The following is a 10,182-nucleotide window of genomic DNA, read 5'->3' on the forward strand; positions in this document are numbered from 1 at the left end:
AATAGGTCCCATGGTTTCCCTTATTTGCAATAACTAGTATATGTCAGCGTCAAGCAGTAAAGGTCAGATAAGTTGATGTTAGGGAAATGAACCCTAAGATATGTATTCAAATGTTTTTTCTTACATGGGATTGTTTCTAACACATTTATAAGATCATTTCTTTGTTGCTTTGTATGTCCCTTCCCCACGGTATAACCCCTGCGTTCACTGTATTTGATGTAGGTATAATTTGTGGAGGGAAAGGAAAAAAACAAATTGTTTAAATAGGGATACAGGTGAACCCATTGCAAAAATGAGATGTACAAGTCATTATGTCGAAAATGAACTTTACAACTTTGGTGGGGGGAGAGGGGTAGGAGGAGTGGGTGGAGGGGCAGGGGGAGGATGGGAAGGGATTTTAGGGGGAAACAAAGGAGGAGGCTACAATACTTGATGAGAAATGTACTCATTACTTTGCCCATCTAATTGTAAACCCTCTGTATGGTATTTTCACAATTAAAATTTATAATAATAAAAAACAGGTTTTGTTTTCAGATTATAAAGAATTCTTCATCAAGTCTTGAAATATAATTTCTTGATTAAAATGGAAAATTTCCAGTTCACTGAGAGATACATCCATGAGTTATCATATATATATATATATATATATATATATATATATATATATATATATATATATGCCAGTAGCAATACATAAGATAGCAAATTTACACAATTCCTGTTACAACCATGGTCTGATTCATAACGTACTTCATCCATCTGCCAAGGGCTCTGAGGATACCGAGCAGAGCATATCTTCTGAGACCCCACTCCGCTGGGCCTAAAGCCCACAAAGCTCTCCCCTTGCAGGTCTGTATTGGTGGCTCTACTCAAGAAGCAGTTTTCCCTGTATTTGGTGTTGGTTTAATTTGGGGAGCGGAAGCGAAAAAACATATTGTTTAAATAGGGATACAGGTTGATCCATTGCAACAATGTACAAGACACTATATTGAAAAATGAACTTTACAATTTAGACTGGGGGGTTGTGGAGGGAAGAGAGAAGGGAGTGTAGTTGTAGAGATGGGAGGGAAAGGATGGTAGGGGAAAACAAAGGAGGAGGCAACAATGATTGATAAGGAATGTACTCATTACCTTGGTTATATTGTAACCCCTCTGTATTAGTATTTTCATAATAAAATCCTTATTTTAAAAAAAGGAGTTGTTTGAAGATATTGAAAGGTAAAGAAAAACAGAAATAGGAAAGGAACAAGATAAAAGCCTTGCTCCTGTCATTGCTTAAGGAGGTAAAGAAAAGAAATAAGTTAATAGAGGAATAGAAACATCTTAATATTCCTTAAAATAACATGAAGCTCAGACCTAAGTGAGACATAAGTCAGGCAAAGCAACACACTTTCAAACAGTGTGTTGAGCATCCTTTGAATATCAAAGTGTGAAATAAGAAAGAAAAAAAAGCATGCTTTGAGAAAGAGGTTAGAAAGGACAGTTGTATAAAGCTTAAGGTTGAAAATGGTTCTCCAGTATCATTTCTTTGGCTTGCTGGTTAGTAGCCTCCAGAACAGCAAGATGTGAGGCTCTGGTTTATGGATGCTATAATGACCCCATACCGACTCTGCTGCACACCAAGATTCCTCCTTGCAGATTCAGACAACAAATTGCTTTTAGGGACAAGCTCCATTATGTCATTGGGCAACATGTCATGCTGGCATGTCCTATTTATCTGAACAGTAAATTTGTTTATACAACATGAATGCTCCATCAGTGAAATTCTAAATGCAAGCTTCTAACCATCAAGCAACTCATAGCAGCACATTTGAAAACATTTTCGAAAAGTAATTTTATAAAGAAAAAATAGTCATTGAAAAACAATTTTGATTGCCGTGATACAATTTTATTTGAAGTACACTATTGTGCCATGATCTAAACATTTGAACTAACAAGCTAGTTCATCACATTAAACATCAATTTCTTATAGGCATGGGATATTTTCAGCTAATTATGTCTTTAAGAACTTATTTCTGGGGCTGGGAAGGTGGCTCAGGAGTAGAGCGCCAGAGTTGGCCTGAAGAGCTGAGGGACAGTGCCCAAGCCCAGAGTTCAGTCCCCATGACTGACAAAAACAAAACAAAACAAAAATAAAATCTCCCTTATTTCTACTCATGTTAACAAAACATCCGATCTAATTATCAGAAAATTAATTTCTTTCTGATGGTGATTATCAAATTGGTTATTAATTGTCAATGCCATGGTCTCATCCCTTGAAAGTAGAATAGAACAATGACATTACAATAACTTAAGGAAATACAAAGACAAAACTAAGAAAAATGTGTTACCCAATTTTGGAAAGTTTGGACATAGATATATCTTTTTCAGTTACTAGACCTCAAGGTATTATTCAGAGTTCAGAAGGTCAAGGCAGCCTTGGATTATGGCTAGGTTCAAATAAATACACACAAAGAAAAATAAAATATGAGAATTTGGGAATAGATAAATTATATTTAAGACAATATTTAATAGGTTCAGATACATACTGACCCATTATATCAATATTTACTATAGAGTAATGAGAAAGGGATCTTACATATACTATACAGTTTTACAGGGTCATAAATTCACATTTATTAACTGAAAATATTTTATATATGGAAATATGTATAGAAAAAAAGGATTGGATAGAGAGGACTTGGGTAGAAAGATGAAATGGTAATATGGATCAAGATGCATTATATTTATAAACTGCCATGTTTAATGTACCATTTATGTAATACTCATATATAACAAATATATAATTCAAAACCAGAAATATGCCTGAAGTTCTCAGTTGTCCACATTCTCATCTCTGTCCACATGATTCTTTGCAGGTTGTAGATGGACTGAATTGAGACTCTTAAGGCTTCTAAACTCATATGCAATTAGAAGAGGTTTCATCTCATTCAGAATAACCACAGTAAAGAAGAGAAGGAATAGAGTGCTGGAAAATGCACTTCCTGAAAAGGTTGTGATCACAGGAGCTCACAATTGAAGACCCGGTGAGGTCAGGGCCACTCTCAGAATATATCCAGGAAGGCATTGCACAAGACCATGTTCACACGTGCTTCTTCTTATCAGCAACTTTTAACCATAGCAAGAATTTCAGTAAGACTCAGTCCACAGAAAATGAGAAATTTGCATGAAATATGTTAGGGACACTTAAGCAAAACTACTTCTTGACACAAAGGAATCAAACACAACTAAACATGGATGAAATATTATTTTCTTTCCTATTCAGAATATGTCCAGAATTCCGAATCATCATCAGTATTCCTGAGAGCATCTTACAAATAACACCTTAGATCTACTGAAAGTGAATCCTCACTGATTCTTAGGAATCTGAATATGCTTCCTTAAGGTTTAGGATGTTGTTTATGAGAGGAGAGGAGTATCATGGGTAGAGAGATGCTTTTTATTCCTCAATCAGCCCATTAAAGAGCATTTCTATGTAAACCACATCCAACACACACACACACACATACACACACACACACACACTCACACACACACACACACACACCCCTTTATCAGTCAACTGACTTAAGCTCTGAATAATGTTTAACTCAGTTTTAGATACAGAAAATTCTAGATGGAGTAGTCTCATCTGCCTCTACTCAGGTGAGGCCTGTCCTGTCTGTTGAACAATTTGCTGTATTAATGTAAAGAGAACAAGTAGTAGCCAAGCGCTGGTGGCTCACGCCTATAATCCTAGCTACACAGGAACCTGAGAGCTGAGGATCAAGGTTCAAAGCCAGCCCAGGCAGGAAAGACCTTAAGAGTCTTATCTCCAATAAACCACCAGAAAACTGGAAGTGACACTGTAGCTCAAGTGGTAGAGCAGTCTCCTTGAGCTGAAGAGCTGAGGGACAGTGCACAGGCCAAGAGTTTAAGCCCCACAACTAAGCAAACAAAAAAAAAAAAAAATAAATAAAACAAGCTGCAATTAGAGTAGTCCAAACATATGGATTGTAAGAAGCAACTGTTGTGAGAACTGACTGACTCCATGAGAGAAGATATAGCCCTTCTGAGAATAGGACCTCCAATGAATTAATCACTTCCCACAAGGATGCTCTTCAGATGACCATGTGGGGTCTTCTGGAGCATCAGCACCAACTTCCTTCTCCACGTGTTCCTTCTTACCATGTGATATTCTGCCCCATGATAGAGCAGAATCCATGGAGACAAGAAGTAGGGATTTAAATCTCTGTGACAAATAAGCAGAGACTGTTTAATATAGATTGGGAAGGTAGACATTATAAGATTTTATGTTAATTAAAGATATCCAGAATTACATACCTATATTTGCCTTTACATAGTTTAAAAAAGAGGTTAAAAACCTGTCAGTATAGCAGTAGAATACATCTTGATCACTTTCTTCCTTTACTCTCTAGAGGGAAGATTTAAGAAATTCTGGAGCAATTTGTTGTGTAAATACAGTGTGGAAGATTAACAGGATAGATAAGCTATTTTAAAACTCATTACACTGAAGTAAAAATTTATAACATTTTTCTTTTATCCTTTTTAATTTAATTTAATTTTGTTGTAAAGGTACTGTACGAAAGGGTTACAGTTACGTAAGCAGGGTAATGAGAACATTTCTTGTCAAATATTGTTACCCATTCCTTCATCTCCTACTATCCCTTCACCCAACCCACCCACCCCGAAGTTATAAAGTTCATTTCCAACATAGTGTCCTGTGAGTATCACTGTTGCATTGTTCACCCTTTGTCCTTGTTTCACCATTTTGTTATTCTCCTTCTCCTCTCAGGTCATAGAAATGTGTATAAAAGATACATGGTTCCAGAATATAAACAGTGACTACAGGGAATAAGCCAAAGGGAAGTTAAAAAAGATATAATAGGGCTGGGAAGATGGCTCAGTGAGTGCTTGCCTTGCATGCCTGAGGCCCTGGGTTCGATTTCTCAGCAACACATAAGCAAAAAGAAAAAAGCTGGAGGTGGTGCAGTGGCTCAAGTGGTAGAGCGCTAGCCTTGAGCTGAAGAGCTGAGGGACAGCGCCCAGGCCCAATGTTCAGGCCCCAGGACTGGACCCCCCCCCCCCAAAAAAAAAAAGATAAAATAAAAAGAAGGAACTTGATACAGTATAGAGACCACAACAAAGTCAACAAAATGACCTCTTGTTTCTATATCTTGGAGTTCATTTGTATTAGCATCATTTTATATGGTGATATGTACATAGCTATTGATCTATTGTGATCCTCTGCAAGGACTATACTAGACATATACTAATTATTACAAATGAAGGAAACTATGGAGCCTATGTTTCTTTTGATCTGCTTACTTAACTTAATATGGTTTATTCTAAATCTTTCCATTTTCTTGCAAAGGGATTTGTAGGGCTCCTTTACCCAGGAGAAAACTTTCTAAATAAAGATCGAGAACACAATGAATCAAAGAATGGATGGATAAATGGTATCATATTAAGCTGCAGAGCTACTGGATGGCAAATGCCATAGCCAGCAAAATAAATAGAAAGCTCGCAGACTGGGATGAGAAATTCACAAGCTATACAACAGACAAGGCCTCATATCAAAAATATACCTAAAGCTCAATAAACACTCCTCAAAAATCCTCAAAGAAAAAACCAGCCCATTAATCATCAGGCTAAAGAATTAAGAGTCTATTCTGGAGAGCAAATAAGAATGGCCAATAGACACCTGAAGAAATGTTCAACATCTCTGACCATAAGAGAGATGCAATTCACAACCACATTGAGATTCCACCTCACCCCAGTTACAGGGGCCATTATTAAGAAAACAAATAATAATAGATGTTGGCAGGGATGAGGCCAGATACTACTCTGATGGTGGGAACATAACGTGATTCAACCACTATGGAACGCAGTATGGAGGTTCCTCAAAAGATTAAACATAGAACTCCCTACAATCCAGCAATCCCACTTCTGGGAATTTACTCAAGTGACCACAAACAAGGCCACATTAATGTTACCAGCACAATTGTATTCCTTGCAACACTATTCACCATAGCTAAGATATGGATCCAACACTGATGCACCTCAACAGATGAATGGATCAAGAAAATGTGATATATATATATATATATATATATATATATATATATATATATATGCAGAGAATGATAATCAGTTTTTTCTTAGTTGACCTAAATGAAAAAAATGCCACAAACCTTACAAACTATACTAAAAAAGAATAATATCTTTATGAAAACATAAAATATTTACTCCAATGTGACACCTTCATCATCATTTGTTGTCCTTTACAGAGATCATCCCATTGAATTCAACATTCAAAGCCAATGTAACTTTTACTCTTATCTCTTGTAATGGCATTAAGGCATCATATATAGCTAAATTTTCCAGAAGACATTTCAAACTTAGCTTTCTTACAGAACCAAATCTAGAAATGATTTGTTTTCTGGATGTTTTAATAAATAAAGTACTGGGTTTAATTTGGGCTTATTACCCAAGATTACATTTTATTACTTGGTTTTGGGTTAAATTATATAAAAGTATATTTTCTTGATATTTATTTATTTATAACTGCTGAGTTGAACATGGAGCCTTATATAACCTTGGATAGTCCTCTCTCCTTGGAAAATTCCTCCAGCATTCTTTGATGGTAGTTATTTAGGAGATAGGACTTGTGACCCTTTGTGACCATGTACTGATCTTCAACCCAGATTCTCCAGATCTCACCCTCCCAAGTAGCTTGGCATACTAGCTTGATCTTTGCTTCCAGCAACAATCTGTAAAACCCTTTCCTCTAGCATTTGTTTGCTGTCTGGAGCATGTTTCAGAAGTGAAGGGATGTAGGCAAAAATGGCTCCAAAAGCTGGTTAATCTGGACTCAAATGTACTATCTTTCTTCAGAAACTACTTGCACCTGAAGAAGCTAATTGTAAACAGAACTCTAAGTAGCCAGGTTTGGTTCCAAGGATACCATGTAAGTGATCAGATGGTGTGAAAGAAATAAGCAAATGTGGAATCTTTTAGAAAGGAATTAAAAAATGGAACCATTGCAGCAATTGTCATTGTGAACTTACTATATGTTAAGATAATTTAAATGCACAGTTTTCAAGAATTTCCAGTAGTTAATTATTTTAATATCAACTGTACTATTTCAGTAGAAACACAATATGAAAGGTGAATTGAGAGATACCAGAATAGGAAATTACAAAGATAACTGAAGTATTAGTTCTTGTGTTACCTCATGCAATACATTATTTTTAATACTTTTTATTGTAAAAATACTGTACAGAGGGTTTACTGTTACATGAGCAAGGTAATGAGTACATTTCCTAACGAGCATTATTGCCTACTTCTTTGTTTTTCCCCTACAATCCCTTCCTTCCCACCTCCACAACTACCCCGCATAATTGTTTTCACTATTTATTAGTTTGGCTCTGGACCTGGGGTTGAACTCAGGGCCTGGTTACCCTTCCTGAGGTTTCCTTCTTCAAGGATAGTGTTCTACCACTTGACCACTTGAGCCAACACTCCACTTCCAGCAATGATTTTGAAGCGGGGGAGGGTGGGGATGACTTTGTGGAAGAGTAGTTCAGTGGGTAGGACAGTTTCCTGCACGGTCTTTTTGCAACCATGGCCTTCAGATCCCAATCTTCTGAGTAGCTAGTATGGCAAACTTGAATCAGAGGTCCTCCAGCTTTTCCCGTTTGGAAAAAAATCTGATTAATTTTCGCTGTCCAGAGGCCCACTGAGTAGTCTGTGCTTGATCTGAGTCTGAGACACACACACACACACACACACACACACACACACACACACACACACACACACACACACACTCACAGATATTATGTATATGTTTGCTTGTATATCTGTGTGTGTTTGCTTGTATATATGTGTGTGTGTTTGGTTGTATGTGTGTGTGTGTTTGTGTGTGTGTGTGTAGTGTTTGCATTATACAGGTATTCCGTGTGATTTGAAATCCTCCGATAGTGTTGCACATATTCATTCATATATTGGTATAAAATTAATTTTATTGATTTTGACCACGTTTGACTGCTTTCCCCTATCCACAGCCTGTCTGCACAATGTGTGCACTTTGTGGGTCTATGTGTGGGTATATGGTGCATCTCCACACAGCTATTCCCTGTGAATGGGAGGAAAACCCATTTCCTTCCGGAGAGTAATAAGACTTATTAATGTATGTGTCTTATAAGATCAATCCACATGGAATACCTGTTCCTTAGGACATCTTCCTTCATGTTGTATAAGGACAGGAGTTAAGGAGGGAGGAGTAACTATGAGGTGCTAGGATCCCAGGGGTAAGGTTAGAGTGGACATATTGTGAGACTGTGGCCTGGTAGAGGCATGGGAAAGCCAGTGGGCAGTGTCCTTTGGACATCCCACCAGTGTTCCAGGCCTCTGAAGCTCATCACCAGGGGAATTTGCCATTACCTTAGTTGTCCTCACAGATGGTCTTGACCATGAGCCAGGCAGTTTTCATACCAGCGGCCTTTCTGGTGTTGCCCATAAGCCTGTGGACAGCCATGGTGGTGCTGGAAGGGGCACAGGCTGTTGTCTGGGCTTTAGATGAAACTTCCTTCCCCTGAGACTGAAAGATTGAAATTGGGGCTATGTTCATTTTACAATATGCTAACTGCTAATTCTGCTTCTGTAAACCTGCTTGCGCTAACACTGACTCTTCCCCTCCCAGAAATAAGTTAAAAAGTTACAAAGTCCAGATGCAGGCCCAGGGACAAGGTCTGCAAACATAGGTAAAGAACTAAAGAGTATGTTCTTCTAAATTCCTGTTTAGAAACTCTCAGCAAGGGGCTCAAGACAAGGACCATCTGGCAAGCCCAGCAAACTAAGTCAAATGTCAACCAATCACGAGCCTGTAACTATGTGGACTTCCCCCCCCCCCCCCCCCCCCCCCCCCCCGCCCTCCCCCCATGGAAGCCTCCCCCTAGAGAGCCAACCAGTTTACCACTAGTGTTACAAGACTTCCCACACAACAAAATGATTGCTGGAGTATATGATAATTTTTAACCTGAGCCAATCCTGGGGAGCCTGGGGTCTTATGCTAATCCTGTGGTTTTTGTCTTTAAAAGTGCCTGTAACCACTGCTGGGGCTTCCAGTCTGCCTTGGAAGGGGAGCCCGTTTGCGCAAACGCCTAATAAAATCCTCTTGCTTGTTGCATCTGCTGGTTTGGAGTCTTGGTTCTTGGGGTGCCCTCCCGTTGAAGAAAGCATCCCAGTGAGTCTGGGGTTTTTCAAGACCACCCCTGTTCTCACCCCGCCAGCACTAGCAACACTACCTGCACCCCTTCCTCCTCCTATACCTCCAGCTCCTGGCTGACCAGCACTGCCCATGACACTTGGTAGGTGGGCAGAGATGTGGCCACTCCCAGTGTAGGCCAGGTCGGGCTGGAGTTGACCTCCTCGGGACACTGTGCCCCTGTGGTCATGGCCCAGAAGCTTGTGCAAGAGCCAGGAGGCTTTTCTGGTTGTTTGTGTAGGAGCATCTGGGCCTGTCGGCCTTGGCTCATCTTGCTTTGGGCAGCCCAGATCCTGGCACTCACAGCTTTCAGATGCCATTCTTGGTGTTGGCAAAGTCACAGGTATAGCTCTCGCCAAGACTCGCCCTCTGCTGGTTTTTAGTCTTTGAATGATTTTCTACACCAGACTTGCCCCAGTTTGTCTGTCCTGCTTTGGGCCAATGTCCTGGGCAGTTGTGGGGACGGGACTTGTGGAATGTCATGCAAAGTGCATCTTGAGAGACTCCCTATTAGGATGTGAGGGCTTAACAGGCATGAGTCAGGGAAGGGCTTAGAGGAGGAACTGTGGGAGGAGGTGGGGCAGCCAGAGGACTATATAAGGCAGGCAGCTGGCAGACAGAATCACTCTAGATGCTGCCGGGCAGTGTCATGTGCCTCGCAGTGATGAACCAGAGACAAGTGTTCTGAGCACGGTGAGTGACCCACGACATCCAGGAACCCAGGTGAGTGGCCCAGGCACCTATGTAAATGTGGACATGGTTGGCAAATGATGGAGGTGGCCAGGTGGGCGTGTGGAGCTGTGAGGCAGATTCAGGAGTGCCTGGCCTCCAGCACAGATGGCGAGGAGCTCTGCAAATCCTTGAGTCTTCTCTCAATCATTCCCATCACGGCAGAAATCCTTGCCACCACA

General features: G+C 39.8%; 1 pseudogene; it reads right to left on the reverse strand.

Moving 5' to 3' along the window:
* Positions 1 to 1,520: 1,520 nt before the first annotated feature.
* On the reverse strand, positions 1,521 to 1,745 carry LOC122114155 (annotated as a pseudogene).
* Positions 1,746 to 10,182: the final 8,437 nt, after the last annotated feature.

This window comes from Dipodomys spectabilis, unplaced genomic scaffold (assembly GCF_019054845.1).
Source record: "Dipodomys spectabilis isolate Male_0828 unplaced genomic scaffold, ASM1905484v1 ptg000106l, whole genome shotgun sequence".
NCBI classification, from domain to species: domain Eukaryota; kingdom Metazoa; phylum Chordata; class Mammalia; order Rodentia; family Heteromyidae; genus Dipodomys; species Dipodomys spectabilis.